We start from the raw sequence: 9,860 nt of genomic DNA on the forward strand, positions 1-9,860 counted from the left end.
CGTCACATAATCCTGATCACCCCCTACTGGCCTCTTTGGTGCACAGCACCTCAGTCAGAAGTATTTCACCTTTTCTACGCAGACTCCACCTCTGTTTGATCACTGGCCCTTAGCCAAATCAAGACCTAAAATGCTGCAGTATCATATAACAACACTTCTCTATGGCAGCAGCTGATGCACTTATAGGGCACTGAGATGGGATGCTCCCTTCTTCTCAAGTGCATAGGAAACCAGAAATTTCTGCAGACACACATTTATTTATTTTGCCAATTAATTTTTATTCATTTTTCAAATGTATAACACATCATCGCCAAATTAATACTGATTTAATATAATTCCACCCCCCAAATAAAAACTGGCTTCCCAGTCTGCCTAGAAACCATGTGTCTTACCATTACTCTGGCCCCTCTATTAAAAGCACATTGTCTGTGATCTCCTTTGAATGTATCTTGCATGCATCTCATTATCAGAAGCAGACAGTGAGGTGCAGTGGTTAGTGGGTCAGCCTAGGACCTGGGAGACCAGGGTTCAGATCCCCATTCAGTCATGAAGCTCGCTGGGTGACCTGGGTGAGCCAGTCACTGTCTCTCAGCCAATCCTACCTCACAGGATTGTTGTGATGATAAAATTGGCAGGGGGAGAACCACATACACCACCTTTAGCTTCTTGGGGGGAAGCTGGGATACAAATGTAATAATAAATGGACGGAAATAAATCCTAGGCCAGATCTTGGTGGGTGTAAGACAAGGAAAATGTGGTTGTGTAGACGTGTACAGTGGACGCTGCGGGAAGCACATTCGCAACCCGCCACGCCGCGTCTGTGCACGTGCGAGTCACAATTCGGCACTTCTGCGCAAGCACAAAGCGCAATTTAGTACTTCTGCGCATGTGCCGAAACCCGGAAGTAACCCATTCCAGTATTTCTGGGTTCAGCGCAGGGCGCAATCCGAAATCACGCAACCCGAAGCATCTGTAACCTGAGGTATGACTGTACACTTATCTTCCTTCACAGAGTTGAGTGTTCCCAGACAGATATGTCTCTTTTTTTGGCCATTTACCCAGCCATATGCTACATACAGCACCCAACTGGGAGTACCAGAAGCTGCTGTCTTTACCTGTGTCTGTATAATGACATGTCCCTTTTGTCATAGAGCCCAGGAGCAAAACCTTTATTCCTCATTATGGGAAAACTGAGCCTGGCTACGTCCTGCTCAGCATAGGCACCCTGCACATACAGAATTAACAAGACAGTGTTGTGGGACGGGGGGGGGGGGGGCGGGACACGCCAAGTTGCCAAGTTTTTTTCCCCTACGGCTCCTGTGCATTACCAGTCATTCATGAGCGAGACCAGAAAGGCCAATAATCTTTGCACAGCTGACTTCCTGCAACACTTGTAAGGGGGCGGCTGCCTGGAAGGAAACGTTCCCCAGGGATATTTCTTGTACTCTTGGTTGCGGGGTAAACGTCAACCAGACCAAGCACTAAGCCAGATATATCTGTGGCCTTATTTTTTTTTATTTTAGGCTATGTATGATTGGCGCTGTGGGTTAAACCACAGAGCCTAGGACTTGCCGATCAGAAGGCGGTTTGAATCTCCACGACGGGGTGAGTTCCCGTTATTCGGTCCATGCTCCTGCCAACCTAGCAGTTTGAAAGCACGTCAAAGTGCAAGTAGATAAATAGGTACCGCTCCGGCGGGAAGGTAAACGGCATTTCCGTGCGCTGCTCTGGTTCGCCAGAAACGGCTTAGTCATGCTGGCCACATGACCCGGAAGCTGTACGCTGGCTCCCTCGGCCAATAAAGTGAGATGAACGCCGCAACCCCAGAGTCGGTCACGACTGGACCGAATGGTCAGGGGTCCCATTACCTTTATGATTGCAGGCCTAAGTCAGTTCCCTTGGCCCTGATAACACCTGAATCGGGTGGAGTGGAAATACAGTAGTACCTCGGCTTATATACGCTTCAGGTTACAGATGCTTCAGGTTACAGACTCCGCTAACCCAGAAATAGTGCTTCATGTTAAGAACTTTGCTTCAGGATGAGAACAGAAATCGTGCTCCGGCGGCACGGCGGCAGCGAGAGGCCCCATTAGCTAAAGTGGTGCTTCAGGTTAAGAACAGTTTCAGGTTAAGTACAGACCTCCGGAACGAATTAAGTACTTAACCCGAGGTACCACTGTACTGTATTGTGTTTTCTCCCCCAAGCTGGCGGGCCAGCCTTTCTCCCATGCGAGATGTGGCAAGGCCTCTTCCCTCCCTCGCTCCTGCCCATCCAACCTCCTCCCCAGAGTAGACCATAAAACCCATCACCGTCTGCCTCGTAATTGCCTCATTCTCCAAGCTCCCCAGAGGCCCCCAAAGCCCAGTCACCCCAGATAAACATCTCCGGGGCTGCGCTTTGTTGTTGAAGAGCAAAGAGTAACAAAGTGTCTGGCCTCCTCCACACACACACACACACACCCAGCCACCCAGCCAACGCCGGCCTCATCCATGCCTGGGCTGAGAGGCCCAGGAGATGGAGGGGAAATCCTGGCTGGCTGAGGCCTGCAGCGAGACGCAGCCTGCTCTGGAGTTGCATTCCGCCGCCAGGCCTCCTGCGAAGGTATTTATGGCTGCCCTGCTGCTGGCCTTTTATTGCACTTGGTTGTGAGCCTGTTGTCTCGCTGCCCTCAGCCCTATCTGCAGCGGCGCTGTTCACACAGAATTGCCCCTCCTAGGCCTCACTGGAAGGGGACCCCACAGCCCCTTTGAACCAAGGCAATTATCCCATCTGCTTCCCCCACCCAGAGGGGTCTTCCTTTGTAACTTCCCCCCACCTTAGAATACCCTCCCGGGGAAGGATCCAGGTCTGCCTTGCAGAAACGAGGGGTCTGATCCACCGAGGGATTAAATGAGCACAATTTGTACAGCAAAAGAGGCACCTCCACCGTCAACCTGGTTTGCAAGCGGAGAGTAACGCAAACTGGGAACGACCCACAGATTTGCACACTGGCGCGCTTTAAGCAAAATGCACAATTCCGCCACGCAGGGGAAATTTCCACACGCCCCCCGTGTACTCGCGCAACAGACGCCTCCCCATCTGCAGTCTGCCTCATTGCGCTCCACAACCTGGTCTGAAAGATGGTGCCCTCTGGTGGGTCGAGCGAAGAGCTCGCCCAGGAAGGCCTTTCTTCGGCAGTCTCATCTGTGCCACGTTTAGGGCGAGTGGAAGTTTGCTAACCTCCACGACATGTGAAAGCTGCAAGATGGAGGCGGGAGCATTTTAGTGCATTTGGCATTACAGTGGTACCTCAGGTTACATAAGCTTCAGGTTACAGACTCTGCTAGCCCAGAAATAGTGCTTCAGGTTAAGAACTTTGCTTCAGGATGAGAACAGAAATCGTGCTCCGGCGGCGCAGCAGCAGCAGGAGGCCCCATTAGCTAAAGTGGTGCTTCAGGTTAAGAACAGTTTCAGGTTAAGTACGGACCTCCAGAACGAATTAAGTACTTAACCTGAGGTACCACTGTATTTGATTCTGAACTGACAAGTGACCGAAAGATTAAGATTTCGTTGCTTATTTTAAATCATCATGGGATACTGGGGCCAGTGGAGGGGGGTTCCAAGAGAGGTTTCCTTTTAAAGTGTGTGTGTAGGGCAGTGTTTCCCAACCTTGGGCCTCCAGCTGTTTTTGGACTACAACTCCCATCATCCCTAGCTAGCAAGACCAGCGGTCAGGGATGATGGGAATTGTAGTTCAAAAACAGCTGGAGGCCCAAGGTTGGGAAACACTGGTGTAGGGCATCTTCATTCACTCACCAAAAGCATGGTTAAAGGGGTTGGGTCTAGCCCATGTGGTCTCACGATTTCCTTACATTTTACATGGGGGGGGGGGAGAGACTGCTAGCTTGCAGGGTTCCAGAGATTTCTGATTGCTTTAGAGCAGGCATCCCCAAACTTGGCCCTCCAGATGTTTTGGGACTACAACTCCCATCATCCCTAGCTAACAGGACCAGTGGTCAGGGATGATGGGAGTTGTAGTCCCAAAACATCTGGAGGGCCAGGTTTGGGGATGCCTGCTTTAGAGTATCACTATTGGGTATTTGTAACTGTGTCACAGAGAAAGAATGAGCGTATTGGGGGGTTAGTTGTGGAAATCTGTTCTAAGCCCTAATAGACTTGCGTTATTGAAACATACTGAAACCTTAGGTATATGTTTTTAGGACCCACCCTATTATTATGACTGAAATTTGTTTTAACCGTTTTTAATATTGAATTTTAAGTTACTGTAACCCACCCTGGGACCTGATGGTGAAGGGTGGGTAATACACTGAAATCATTGTTCTCATCAGTATATTTAATACAAGCCTGCTTCAAATTGTGCAGGGGCACAATTTATGTATCAGCTGCCCTTGTCTATATAAAAAAAATTTACTTAAGGGAGGCTTTTCCATGCATCCTTGGGCCTACCCTGTGTGGATAGCATCCTTTGGACATGTGGAGCCACATTTTGAAACGGGTGCTGCAACTGCAGTCCGAAGCACTCAGGAGTAAGTCCTATTGAATGCAGCAAGATTTACTTCTAGGATTCATTTACGAATAAAGAAGTCTATAAAGTCACATGGTAACCTCACCTCCCACCAAAGGTTACATCCATGCAGCAAAGACAATTGTGTATCGGTGACCGTACCTTATACAAAAGGCAAAAAAAAATCTATCCAAGTTCAACAATGTATACAATTTTGGGCGCCGGTAATCTACACCATTGTTTCCTAAATTGTCCAGGGCAACCTCAGGCCCTTGGCATCCCTAGCCCTAACCCACGTGTTCCGATGGACATGCTGAGAGCTGAATTGTTTTCAGAAAAGATTACAATCCTAATTTTGACCTAATTGGCACTGGTGAGGCTTCACTGAGAGTAATGGATACACATTTGGGTCCTGAAGCCTTTAAAAACAATGTAGAAACACTGGGTTCAGAGGGCAGCAATGGAAGTGATAAAGAGTTCTGGGGGGCGGGAGAAGGATCTAGGAGAAAAGAAAGGGGAAGGGCCCAGGAGTGTTTACTCACAGTAAGAAAATATTTATAATGGGCAGGATACATTAAAAGGGTGCTATTAAAAAAGAAGGCGGTCAACCGCTGAGGAGACTCCAAGTTTGGGAGTTTTGTAAACAGGCTAGATAAACATCTGTCAAGGGTGGTTTACGTTCCAGTAATCCTACCTCAGAATGAGAAGAGAGATGGTGCAAAAGATCATCGCAAGGTGACCTCCAGATCAACATTTCTATCATTCCTAGATTCCGCCATTGAATGTGGTAATATGGCTACCATTGTGTGCAAGGAAGGCCCATTCAGCTCAAGGGCATGTGCATTTTTGCCTGTGTATGCAACATAAGGTAAAGGTAAAGGGATCCCTGACCATTAGGTCCAGTCGTGACTGACTCTGGGGTTGCGGCTCTCATCTCGCTTTATTGGCCGAGGGAGCCGGCGTACAGCTTCCGGGTCATGTGGCCAGCATGACTAAGCCGCTTCTGGCGAACCAGAGCAGCGCACGGAAACGCTGTTTACCTTCCCACCGGAGTGGTACCTATTTATCTACTTGCACTTTGATGTCCTTTTGAACTGCTAGGTTGGCAGGAGCAGGGACTGAGCAACGGGAGCTCACCCCGTTGCGGGGATTCAAACCGCCGACCTTCTGATCGGCAAGCCCTAGGCTCTGTGGTTTAACCCACAGCGCCACCAGCATCCCTTGTATGCAACATATATAATGTAAATTTGCAGCTTTGGGCTATCACACAAGTTTTGATTTCTACATTATATGGGCCAGGAGGGAAGCCTTTCTGTCTGTGCCAGATCATTTTTACCATGTGCAATGCTGGACACATTCCCATGTACCATGAGCTGCTAATGATTAGCACATCAGCAGCTCATCAACCCAGCTCATGGATTGCTGGGATGCTAGTGTTGAAATGCAAGTAGGCCGGTGCACATTGCAAGCACACTTTGATGTGACCGGGTGCATGTGGAGAATTCATGGGTGTGGACTTTTCCCACGGCTTGCACACTGCACGAATAAGGTCTCAACTCAGAAGCTTGACACAGGTGTGCCTTCCTTGCACACAGGGGTACACCTATCACTATAATCAATGGGGTAGTACAGGAAATGTAGACTTGTAGACCAGAAGTCACCTTGAGATTATCTTCTGAGCCACCTGCAGGGCTTCAGCATCCTCTTCAACCCAGAACTCTGTAAAAATGGCCCAAACCAGTCTGAAGCCTGCTTATTAGAGGAAAACCCTATTATGCAAAATAAGTTGTTGTTGTTGTTTAGTTGTTTAGTCGTGTCCGACTCTTCGTGACCCCATGGACCAGAGCACGCCAGGCACTCCTGTCTTCCACTGCCTCCCGCAGTTTGGTCAAACTCATGTTGGTAGCTTCGAGAACACTGTCCAACCATCTCGTCCTCTGCCATCCCCTTCTCCTTGTGCCCTCAATCTTTTCCAACATCAGGGTCTTTTCCAGGGAGTCTTCTCTTCTCATGAGGTGGAGCCTCAGCTTCAGGATCTGTCCTTCCAGTGAGCACTCAGGGCTGATTTCCTTCAGAATGGATAGGTTTGATCTTCTTGCAGTCCATGGGACTCTCAAGAGTCTCCTCCAGCGCATGCAAATTGAGCTTAGTTTTAATTTATTATCGTGGCTGCAGAATTTTGGAGGAAGTCTATTGCAGAGTACAGCCATCCTTTCATGTTCAGTAATGTCATTTATATGTGTGCATGAATGCATGTGCATGGGAGAAATCTTGCAGGCCTCTCTTTCTTTGCACATTTCTGTGCATGAGGTACATTTAGCTGTCTACACAGGAAGACATTACAACCCTATACATGCCTACTTAGAACTACATCCCACTGAGCTCATTGGGATTACTGCCAGGTAAGTGGATTTAGGGTTGCAGCCTAATAGTGACATCAATTTCTTAAGCTGCATCAAAAACCTATATATGTCTGCATACACACTATACATTTAAACCACACACACACAAACCAAGAACAGTTTTCTTAAGGGTGCTGGGAATTGTAGATCTGTGATGGGTAAACTACAGTTCCCAGGATCCTTAGGGTGTGCTTTAAATGTATTGTGTGTATGCAATCCTTGCCTTCTCAGATGTAATTACCATTGAGTTCTATGAGACTTGCTCCCCGCTAATCCTGTATAGGATTGCAGTCTTGATTTTTTGTATGCGTGACAAGAAGAGGGAGGAGAGAGGGAATATTTGACATTGGGGATCTAATTCTTTTTGCTGTCAGAGGTTTATCTGCTTTGTAAAAATAGCACTGCTATTTTTGGTTACTCATATAACCATTGTTAGGTAAAAAGGCCAGCAAACAATGAAATTTCTGCCTCATTATTTATAAATAAATAAAAATGCCTTCTGTAACCACCATAACATGGTAACAGTGCTCAGAAAAATACCTTGGGGTGGAGGGATGTTGCTTGTGAATTAATATGTGTGTGTTGGGGGGTACTTTACGCTGAAAGCCCATCTTAGGCATAGTGCTTACTGAGAGGAATTACCGTATGTGCAGCACACATACACATGGAATGAAAGTCCAATAGGAAAAAGCAGCTTTGGGAAGAGGCGGTTGGAGTTGTGAAGCAGGAGGAGGGAAGGGGGTGCTTCATCCTTTATATGCTTGCCACTTCTCCAGTCCAAAGCATTCCTTCCTCAAGCCATTGCAGACACACCACACCAAATGCATGTTTGGAACAGGTCAGGCTGGGACTAAGGGATTCTTCTGCGATTGCTCCTTACTTGTTGGCTGCAGCAGAGGATGGTTCAAGGAACCCGGGTGCATCCTTACTCCTCCTCCAGAATGACAAAAATTGTCAATTACAGTCAGAAATAGGGGGAATCAATACTGCATCAGCCTTCCTGCCCTGAATGGCAAAGAGTGGTGGGTGCTTCCTAGTTCAAGGCACAACTTAGCCCCACTCAGAAGTCAAGGCACACTAATGTGATGTGCTCTGATACACAGTATGGGAATCGCTATCTTAAGGTCTCAAGCTGTGGGCTAGGAAACCCTTCCCCCCCCCCCCACACACACACTTTTTTAAAAGCAATTAAGGCACAATTCTAAACCCACATGTCTGGGAATACATCAATGAAATCAATAGGGCTGACTTCTGGTTCTGAGTTGAAATGGATAGGATTGTGCTGCCAGTCAAATGTTTAGGAACCATACCTGTAGTCTCTTAAAAAATATATATTGTGAGGTTCTGGTACCTAAATCTCTTTTTAGACATTGGTTTCCCCCCACCCACCAAATCATGTATAAGGGTACTATTATATCTATAATGACTACTCCGGTCTGGTAAGAGACTGAAACTCATTGACAAAGCACATACTTTGCAAGCAGAATATCTCATGTTCTTTCTATTTATTTTGCTTAGAATACTAATATCCTGCTTTAAATGCCTGGGAGGCTCTTAAAGTGACTTACAAAGGACTCTCAGAATAAAATCACATATAAGTCTGGTTTCAGCAACAGGGTATCCCTTGGTTGGCAGGGTTATTCAGCTGGCACTTCCTGCCTTTATGCTGATACTTCTCTTTGGCCTCTACCCACTAGGCAGCAGAGCCCACTGATGGCCTCAAGGGAAGAGAGTAAGGCTGAGTGCCTGGACCTCATGCAGCCCCTTGATAACAGCAAGACTTTCTTACATCGTCACCCAAAAGGACCTTGGGTACCGTGAGGTTGGAATGCTGGAGAGCGGCTGCCAGTCAGAGCAGACAGCACTGGGGTGCCTGGTTTCTTATTTTTATCTCTGAAAGTAATGTTTGGATCATGTAATTGCTTGCTTGCTTTCTAGCTCACTCCACAGGCTCCAGCAATGTGTCAATCATAACCCCAGATTAGAATCGCTTATTATAGTCTCCTGCGGATATTTGGCCAAATAAAATGTGAAGATAACATCTTTTATGGCCTCATAAAGGCTGCTGGGTGGGGCACTCACAGCGTACAGAGCGGCCCCAGAGCAGGCAATCCCCATGTTTTCATCAGCAGTCTGTATACAACTTGGTTATCACTTGACAGATAATCAGAAATGATGTGTGGGCGGTTTTGCCGGTGATCACATTACTAACAGTGTTGTCTGCATCATTATTAAAGGGCTATAGCTACACACCTTTGTGGGCCCGTGACCTGGGGATAAATCCCATTGTACTTAGTGGGGCCAATTTCTAAGTTAACATTGCAGAAGATCACACTGCACAGAAGCAAGGCTAGTATTCACAAGGCTTTGCTTGCTCTCCGGTAGGTGTCTAGTGGTGGCTGGAGAGATACTGGAGCAGGCTGGCCCTGGGGGAATTGCCTGGTCCAGCCCAACAGGGGACCAAAGATGGCAGCAAAGGTTGTTTCTCTGGGAAAGGCAACAGCACAATCATGCCTTTTGCGCAGCAAGGGCAGCCATAAAACCAGGCCCTTGCAATGCCTCTTCCCCTCCCACCGTCTCGCTGGCGATTTATGGCTGGCCCAAACACAGACAGACTGACTGATAGACATGGCGGTTGGTGCTTTCTCGCCTTCTGCCGGATGGCTGGCTGGGGGAGTCTGCCATCGCCAATCTCTCGGGCCAGACACCTTCCCAGCAAAGCCTCCTGTGTAAACACCGTCGCTGATCCCCTGCAGATGGCTCTCACCAGCCGGCCTCTGACCTCCTTGGATTCCAAATGCTCGTCCGGCATGAGTTAGTCTGGCAGGCTGGCTGGCTGCTGGTCGGCAGAACAGACAAGGCAGGACCAAGGCCTGATAGACGTTACAAATCCGTGCGCATTTCTGGCCCTTCCAGAGCAGATACCTGCACGAGCGGCAAGACCAAGGTGGAA

The 9,860-nt window shown here is 48.0% G+C and overlaps 1 long non-coding RNA gene across 1 annotated transcript; it reads left to right on the top strand.

Moving 5' to 3' along the window:
- Positions 1–2,462: 2,462 nt before the first annotated feature.
- Positions 2,463–9,157, top strand: LOC114586081 (uncharacterized). Its single transcript, XR_003704051.2, has 2 exons — positions 2,463–2,602; positions 8,605–9,157. It is a non-coding gene; the product is annotated as an uncharacterized LOC114586081 (long non-coding RNA).
- Positions 9,158–9,860: the final 703 nt, after the last annotated feature.

The sequence above is a fragment of the Podarcis muralis genome, chromosome 2, assembly GCF_964188315.1.
Source record: "Podarcis muralis chromosome 2, rPodMur119.hap1.1, whole genome shotgun sequence".
NCBI classification, from domain to species: domain Eukaryota; kingdom Metazoa; phylum Chordata; class Lepidosauria; order Squamata; family Lacertidae; genus Podarcis; species Podarcis muralis.